This window comes from Panthera uncia, unplaced genomic scaffold, assembly GCF_023721935.1.
Source record: "Panthera uncia isolate 11264 unplaced genomic scaffold, Puncia_PCG_1.0 HiC_scaffold_1069, whole genome shotgun sequence".
NCBI lineage: Eukaryota > Metazoa > Chordata > Mammalia > Carnivora > Felidae > Panthera > Panthera uncia.
The window spans coordinates 3,430-12,109 of NW_026057666.1; the positions used below are offsets into that span (position 1 = coordinate 3,430).

At 35.7% G+C, this 8,680-nt stretch overlaps 1 long non-coding RNA gene across 1 annotated transcript; it reads left to right on the plus strand.

The window, feature by feature from the left end:
• Positions 1 to 726: 726 nt before the first annotated feature.
• On the plus strand, positions 727 to 2,914 carry LOC125916745 (uncharacterized). Its single transcript, XR_007456017.1, has 2 exons — positions 727 to 1,046; positions 2,459 to 2,914. It is a non-coding gene; the product is annotated as an uncharacterized LOC125916745 (long non-coding RNA).
• Positions 2,915 to 8,680: the final 5,766 nt, after the last annotated feature.

Here is an 8,680-nt window from a genome sequence, read left to right on the forward strand (position 1 = left end):
TTTCATTTTTAATGGTTCTATACTCAAAAAAGGGGAAGAAGAGAAGAAGAGCTTATACTTTACCATCACATTTATAGATGCTTATGTTTTGGGGATGACATTAAGACCTAACTTCTGTTTTGTTGGAAAAAAAATTACGTGAATTACTGGCTCATTTGTTATACAAAGTATGAATTGCAGAGTAGTTTAAGGCTTGCTGACAAACCATACACCTGGTCCATGAAAACTGAAACAGATGCTAATTCATTGGCATGTTTATGGTGAGAAAAGTGTACATGTCTTGACCAAGACATGGCTGTAAGGTTCAGATTAATGTGTTAAGCACATTGCAGATCAAAGCATATTAAGTTGAGAGGTCAGAAAGCTGTATTACAAAACAAGCTTACTTTGTTTTGAATGATATAATAGCTGGAATATATAGTTGGGCCTGAAAAAAAGGAGAGACATGACAAAATAGTTTAAAATAGCAAAAAAGAATTGATTTGATAATGGAAAGCTTTTATCATTTCTAAGTATAATTGATACTGATACTATATTAAGAGCATTTCCAATTATATTAACATGTAACTTGCTGACATACCTCAGTGTTTTTCTTTAGTCAGTGGCTACTTTGAGTAATTTGCATTCATTAGAATTTCAGGTGGTTCCATTTTATGCGTTCTTGAAAACTGCATGGTTCAAAACTCACATAATTCAAGACTAATTCTGCATTCTACGTATGAATAAGCTAAAAGTGAAATTTGTTTGGAACATTAAGTGCAGTTTTATCATTAGTAGTATTTTTATGCTATGCTGTTTCAAATGTGTGTAATACAGAAATGTATACAATAGGCTGAATTGTATTAATACAACTAATTAAAGTGAAATTGCTTTTTTTTTCTTTATGCTGTAGAAAATACAACTTCCAAAGAAACTGGCAAAACGCTATCCTGCATATGAATTATATCTTTATGGAGAAGGATCCTATGCTGAAGAACACAAAATTCTCCCTTTGACGGGTATTCCAGTTCTCTTTCTTCCTGGTAATGCTGGAAGTTATAAGCAAGGTAAGTCTTGGGGTTTGGGAGTGCGTCAAATGAGTGAAGGGAGCCAGCTGTATGTTGATGGATAGTAAATAAGTTTGTGGTGATGATCACTTTGTAGTATATACAGATGTTGAATTATAAAACTGTACACCTGAAGCTTATATAATAAAAAAGGAATGAATTAACTGATAACATGAATTACATGGTGCAATGTGGATAAATCTTAAAAACATAAGTGAAAGAAGCCAGTCATAAAAAAAACACGTATGTGATCCCACTTATAGAAATGTCCAGAATAAGCAAGTCCATGGGACAGAAAGTAAATTAGTGGTTTCCAGAAATTGGAAGGAGAAGAGGAATGAGAAGTGACTACTAATGAGTACAGGGTTTTCTTTTTGGGGTAATTAAAAATGTCTAATGTTAGATTAGAGGAATGATTTTAGAACTCGATGAATATACTAAAAGTCATTGAATTGTACACTTTACATAATGAGTTGAATAGTATGTGAATTACGTATGTTAAAAAAATGGAATGGCACATAGGTATTTTGTTTGCTAAACCATACCCTGCAATTTTTAATGCCAGTTAAGGCAGTCAGTTCACAAATTCTGTGGAGTTAACAGAACCAAACCTGAAACAGTGATGGAAGCAGGTAGACCAATGAGGAAACTATTAGAGTAGTTAAGGCAAGAGATGATGGTGCTTACATTAGGAAGACAGTAGTGGAAATGATGAGAATTGTTGATTGGGGGATATGTTTGGAAAGTAGAGTATGATAAGATTTACTGATGGATTGGATGTCATGTGTAAGAAAAAGACAAATCAAGCATAGGTATCTGAACCAAGTGAGGAGCATACTATTTCTTGTAGGGATTTTCTCATTCTTAAAATCCTCAAGCATGACTCATACAGATGACTAACATTTCTTACTCTTCAAAGAATTCTTCCCCTCCCTTTTAGCTGTTGTCCCTATTGAAGTGGAAGCAGGTAAAGAATGAATGACCTGTTTACCTTCTATTTAACTTAAATTTAAAAAACATTTAGGGCACAAGACATACAGGGCACAAACAATGGTTTGTTCCTCTGAATTGATACTGTTGAAGGATGTCACCCTGAAGTAGGTTGTTTATACTTGGGAGTGTGGGATAAAGTTATTTGTTAAGAGCCTTTGAAGCAACTTTTGAAAATTTTGTTTGGGGCACCTGGGTGGCTCAGTCAGCTAAGTGTCCGACTTTGGCTCAGGTCATGATCTCATGGTTCATTGGTTCAAGCTTCACGTTGGGCTCTGTGCTGACAACTCAGAGCCTGGAGCCTGCTTCAGATTCTGTGTCTCCCTCTCTCTCTGTCCTTCCCCAACTCGTGCTGTCTCTCTCAGAAATAAATAAAATGTTAAAAATTTTGTTTAATGTGCGCATTGTATTTTCCTCTGCAGTCCGCTCTGTTGGCTCTATTGCACTTAGAAAAGCAGAAGACATTGACTTCAAATACCACTTTGACTTCTTTAGTGTGAATTTCAATGAAGAACTGGTGGCACTGTATGGTGGAAGTCTTCAGAAACAGACCAAGTTTGTACATGAATGCATTAAAACAATTCTCAAACTCTATAAGGTAGGAGATAAGCATGCAAATCAATAGTGATCACCTATTAACATCTTTTTTTTTAAGACATTCAGCATATTTTAAATCATGTATTTGTTTATATGGAAGTTACAGATGGCACAAAGGTTTGTTTTTTGTTTTGGTGGGAGTCTTATTTTGAACTCCGTGGTTTTGAAATTTGAATTGGATTTATAAGGGGCGCCTGGGTGGCTCAGTCAGTTGAGCGTCCGACTTTGGCTCAGGTCATGATCTCACGGTCTTTGAGTTCGAGCCCCACATCAGGTTCTCTGCTGTTAGCACAGAGCCAGCTTCAGATCCTCTGTCCCCCTCTCTCTCTCTGTCCCTTCCCCGCTTGGGCTCTCTGTCTCTCTCAAAATAAATAAATAAACTTAAAAAAAAAATAAGAGAAAAAAAATAAATTGAATTTATAAGAAATGTCTCTTGTGAATTTAAGGGAAAAAAAATTTTTTTTAACTTTATAAATCAGAAGTGCATTGAGTTTCCTAGGATCATTAGTATGGATTTCTGCTTCTGGTTATGAATAACTTGTACTAGGGTAGACCACTTCCGTATGTAAGCAACTATAAAGCTAGCCAAAATATTGAAATACATGTTTTTAAGTGTTGGCCAAGGACCTTGATCCCTGAAAGAAGGAAAACATGTGAGGTGAGCTTCATGATTGCCCTGATTTTCTGCCTGAAAGCATTTCCCAGACCATGGGACAAGTGGGTAAAGATCAAGCAGAGCACATTTATATAATTGAACTGAAGAAGGCAGAGATTGGAATTTGGGGCTACTGGAGTGGTTAAATCTGTGGGCATGGTATTAGAAAGAAGAGAGTCAGGCAGAAATAGAAGCTCTAGAAATTTGCATTTTTCAACTTTGAATGCAGTGCTGAATATGCACAGGGCAAGAAGCTACAGGGCAATGGCATACCGAGGAGGAAGTGATGGGATGTATCTACCTCAAGTTCAAGGAATAAGGAGCAATATATATTTTTAGAGAAATTTGAAAGAGTGGTAAAACAGTCTAAAAATCATTCTGTGCCAACACTTCTAAACAATGTCAGGGATAAAATACTACTGCCTACTGAGGTGGAGCCACTGCCTCCCATAGTATGCCACAATGAAACTCCTGGCAAAAAAAAAAAAAAAAGCTACTGGAGGAATTATGACCTGAATTGAGATTCCAGAGGTCACATGGTGCTAGGAAATAGGAGTTCTGATCCGCTGGAGCAGGAAGACCTATTTGAACACTCTGGGCATTGTTGAGATCCCAGAAAGGATGCTATTTAGGCATAAGACTATTCTATATTCTAGGTCTAAAATAAGAGCTATTCTAGGATCCACCTTAATGCTTAAATAGAAGCCTCAAAAATACTCAAGGGTAAGGGGTTAAGTAAGGTAAGGTAAGTATGTATAACAAGAGAACAGATGAGGAGTCTCAGCAAAGACATGGAAACTATTAAAAAAGAAGAACAAAAAGGAAAATATAGAACTGAAGCAATACATACCAGAAATGAAAAATTCAGTACATAGGCTTTAAGCTGATTGAATACTACAGAATAAGAGATCATTGAATTTGAAGGTATGACAATAGAAACTATCCCAAAATGAAACACCGGACAAAAGAATGAAAAAGAGCCTCAGGAACCTGTGGGGCAATACTAAGTAATCTAAGATTGATATAATTGGAACTCTAGAAGAGAAAGAAATTGGAAAGGAAAAAATATTTAAAGAACTAATGGTCCCCAGTTGGTCAATTTTGATTAAAAAATTTCAACCCACAGGTCCAAGAAGATCAGTGAGTGTTAAGCAGGAGAAATACAAAATCACACTTATATGTATCATAGTCAAATTGTTGAAAACTAAAGTAAAGAGAAAAATCTTAAAAGCAGCCAAAAGAAAAAGATCCTTTACCTAACATACAGAGTAAACATACAGAGTAAAAATTACCAGTGCTTTTACATAAGAAATAGTGAAAGCCAAAAAACAACAGGATAACATCTTAAAGATCTTGGAGATGAGGTTAGGAAGGGTACTCTTCAACCTAAAATTGCATACCCAGCAAAAATATCATTCAAAAGTGAGGGCAAAATAAAGATATCTTCAGAGTTATAAAAACTGGCAGTTTGTCATTAGTAGACAAAGGGAAATAAAAGATTAGCATTAGGTGAACAGTACAGTAATACTTGCTGTAGACAAGATGAATGCTAATTAATGGGTGAAAGTTTGAGGAGAAAAAGGATATTTACATGATCTCAAAGAATCTTTTCTGAAATATTCATTAACTACAAAGGGGAAGAATAACTTTACAGTGGAGAAACCTGGCAGATACCATCTTAACCAAGATTAACATCACCAGTAATAACACATATTGATAGAAACCTCCTTGACATGTGTAATAAGACATATTGATATAAATCTCCTTGACGTGATGCATTAAGAAGGCTGCAGCATAATTTCTGTGGCATTGTCAACCTCACGTTAATCATGAGAAAACGTCAGGAAAACCCAAATTGAGAGTCATACTACAAAATAATCAGTACTGTTTAAAAGTATCACGATCATAAAAAAGTGAACACTGAAGAACTATCACAGGTTAGAGGAAACTAAGGAGAAATAACAATGCGAGGTAGGATGTTGGATGAAATCCTGAAATAGAAAAAAGTACATTTGTGAGAAAATGGATGAAATTTATATTAGGTCTACAGTTTAGCTAATAACAGTTGAGCTGAAGTTAAAATGTTAATTTTTTTAAGTTTTATTTATTGTGAGAGAGAGAGAGAGAGAGAGAGAGAGCATGCATGGCAGGGGAGGGTCAGAGACAAGAGAGACAATTTCAAGCAGGCTCTACACCATCAGTGCAGAGCCTGATGTGAGGATAGAACTCATTAACTGTGACATCAAAACCTGAGCTGAAACCAATAGTAGGACGCTTACCTGACTGAGCCATCCAGGCATCCCACCAACGTTAATTTCTTTGTTTTGATAATTGTCCTATGGCTATGTAAATGTTAATAATAAATGAAGTTGGATGAGAGGCATAGGAGAACTCTCTTGTGCTATTTTTGCAACATTTCTTTAATTTGTTCAAAATAAAAAGGTTAACAATTTGTTTACAGCAAAAAAAAAAAAACCCATAGTATGAGGTTTATAACTTATTTAGAAGAAAAATATATAATAATGGTGAAAAGGATGGGGAGAGGAATGTATAGAATTATTCCTTTGCATTAAGTAAGTGGTATAATATTAATTCAGAGTAGACCAATATGGTTGCATATTGTAATTTCCAGAATACCAGCAACAAAAGGGAGATATAGCAAAAGAGTAAAGAGTAAATGGAGAAGAAAAAGAGTAAATGGAGAAGAAATAGAAGGAAAGAAGAAAGAAATAAGCTGGGACAAATAGGAGACAAGAAACGAATGACAAAATGATAGAGTTAAACCCAACTATATCAATAATTACATTAATTACAGATGGATTAATCACTCCAGTTAAAAGGAAGACATTGTCAGACTGTATAAGAAAGGCAAGACCAACCCAATTATATGCTAATCTATCTACCAGAAAGTAAAAGCCACTTTAAATGGAAAGATCCTGATAGATTACTTTTAAAAGAATGGGAAAAAATATACGTACACAGATCATTGGAAAGCTGGCATGCCTGTCTTAATATCAATTAAATAGATTCTAGGACAAAAGATATTAGAGTTAAAGGACATTTTACAATGATAGAGTTCATCAAGAAGGCAAAACAATCTCAAGTGAGTATGTACCTAATAACAAAGTTTCTAAATTCATGAAGCAGAAACTAACAACACAGAGAAAGAAATAGGTAAATCCATTATTAGATTTGGTAATTTCAGCAATCTTATCTCCATAATTCATAAAATAGACAAAATCAGTAAGGTATGGAAGATTTGAACAGTATTAACCAGCTTAACCTGTTGAAATTTATAGTATACTACATCCAACGACTGTAGAAACTTGTTACCTTTATTTTTTTAATTTGTTTTTTTGCTTTTAAAATTTTCTTCCTCGCATTTGTATTTAAATTCAAGTTAGTTAACATACAGTGTAATAGTAATTTCAGGTGTAGAATTTGACAATTCATCACTTACATACAACACGAGTTCTCATCCACAGCAAGTGCCCTCCTTAGTACCCATCACCTATTCGACCTATTCACCTCCCTTATGTTTATTTGTTTTTTCTTTTTTTTTTAATGTTTATTTATTTTGAGAAAGAAAGCTCATGTTCATGTGAGCAGTGGGAGGGAGAGAGAGAATCCCAAGCTGACGGTGCGGAGCCCGACTTGAGGTTCAGTCTCACAGAACTGCGAGATCATGACTATGGCCAAAAATCGAGCCGATGTTTAACCAACTGAGCCACACAGGCACCCCCATTTGTTTTGTTTCTTAAATTCCATGTATGAGTGAAATCATATGGCATTAGTCTTTCTCTGACTTACTTCACTTAGCATAATAACTCTCTAGCTCCGTCCATGTTGTTTCAAATGGAAAGATTTAAAAAAAAATTTTTTTTAACATTTATTTATTTTTGAGAGAAAGAGACAGTGCAAGCAGGGGAGAGGCAGAGAGAGAGGGAGGCACAGAATCCAAAGCAGGCTCCAGGCTCCGAGCTGTCAGCACAGAGCCCGACATGGAGCTTGAACCCATGGACCGTGAGATCATGACCTGAGCTGAAGTTGGATGCCCGACTGACTGAGCCACCAGGTGCCCCAAAATGGAAAGATTTTGTTCTTTTTTAATGGCTAAATAATACTCCACTGTGGTGTGTGTGTGTGTGTGTGTGTGTGTGTGTACATACACATATATATACCACATGTTCTCTATTCGCTTATCAGTCAGTGGACATTTAGGCTCTTTCTATAATTTTGTTATTTATAATGCTGCTATAAACATTGGGGTGCATGTGCCCCTTAGAGTCAGTATTTTTTATCCCTTGGGTAAATACCTAGTAGTGCAATTGTTATATTGTAGGGTAGTTCTATTTTTAACTTTTTTTTTTCCATTTAAACAGTCCACTGTAGTCGTGAATTTATTTTATATCATTTGAGGGAGGTGGAATTTGGAGTTGATTACTACACAGTCTTCAACTACCTGGATATCCACCATAATATGTCTATTTAAAAAAATTTTTTTTTAATTTTATTTTTTTAATTTACATCCAAGTTAGTTAGCATATAGTGCAACAGTGATTTCAGGGATAGATTCCTTGACACCTTTTTTACTCATTTAGCCTATCCCCCTCCCACAACCCCTCCAGTAACCCTGTGTTTGTTCTCCTTATTTAAGGGTCTCTTATGTTTTGTCCCCCTCCCTGTTTTTATATTATTTTTGCTTCCCTTCCCTTGTGTTCATCTGTTCTGTGTCTTAAAATCTGCACATGAGTGAAGGAAGTCATATGATATTTGTCTTTCTCTGACTAATTTTGCTTAGCATAATACCCTCTAGTTCTATCCACATAGTTGCAAATAGCAAGATTTCATTCTTTTTGATTGTCGAGTAATACTCCATTGTATATATATATATATATATATATATATACCACATCTTCTTTATCCATTCATCCATCAATGGACATTTGGGCTCTTTCCATACTTTGGCTATTGTTGATAATGCTGCTATAAACGTTGGGGTGCACGTGTCCCTTCGAAACAGCACACCTGTATCCCTTGGATAAATACCTAGTAGTGCAATTGCTGGGTCATAGGGTAGTTCTATTTTTAATTTTTTAAGGAACCTCCATACTGTTTCCCAGAGTGGCTGAACCAGCTTGCATTCGCACCAGCTTGCATTCCCACCAGCAATGCAAAAGAGATCCTCTTTCTCCACATCCTTGCCAACATCTGTTGTTGCCTGAGTTGTTAATGTTAGCCATTCTGACAGGTGTAAGGTGGTATCTCATTGTGGTTTTGATTTGTATTTCCCTGATGATGAGTGATGTTGACCATGTTTTCATGTGTCGGTTGGCCATCTGGATGTCTTCTTTGGACAAGTGTCTATTCATGTCTTTTGCCCATTTCTTCA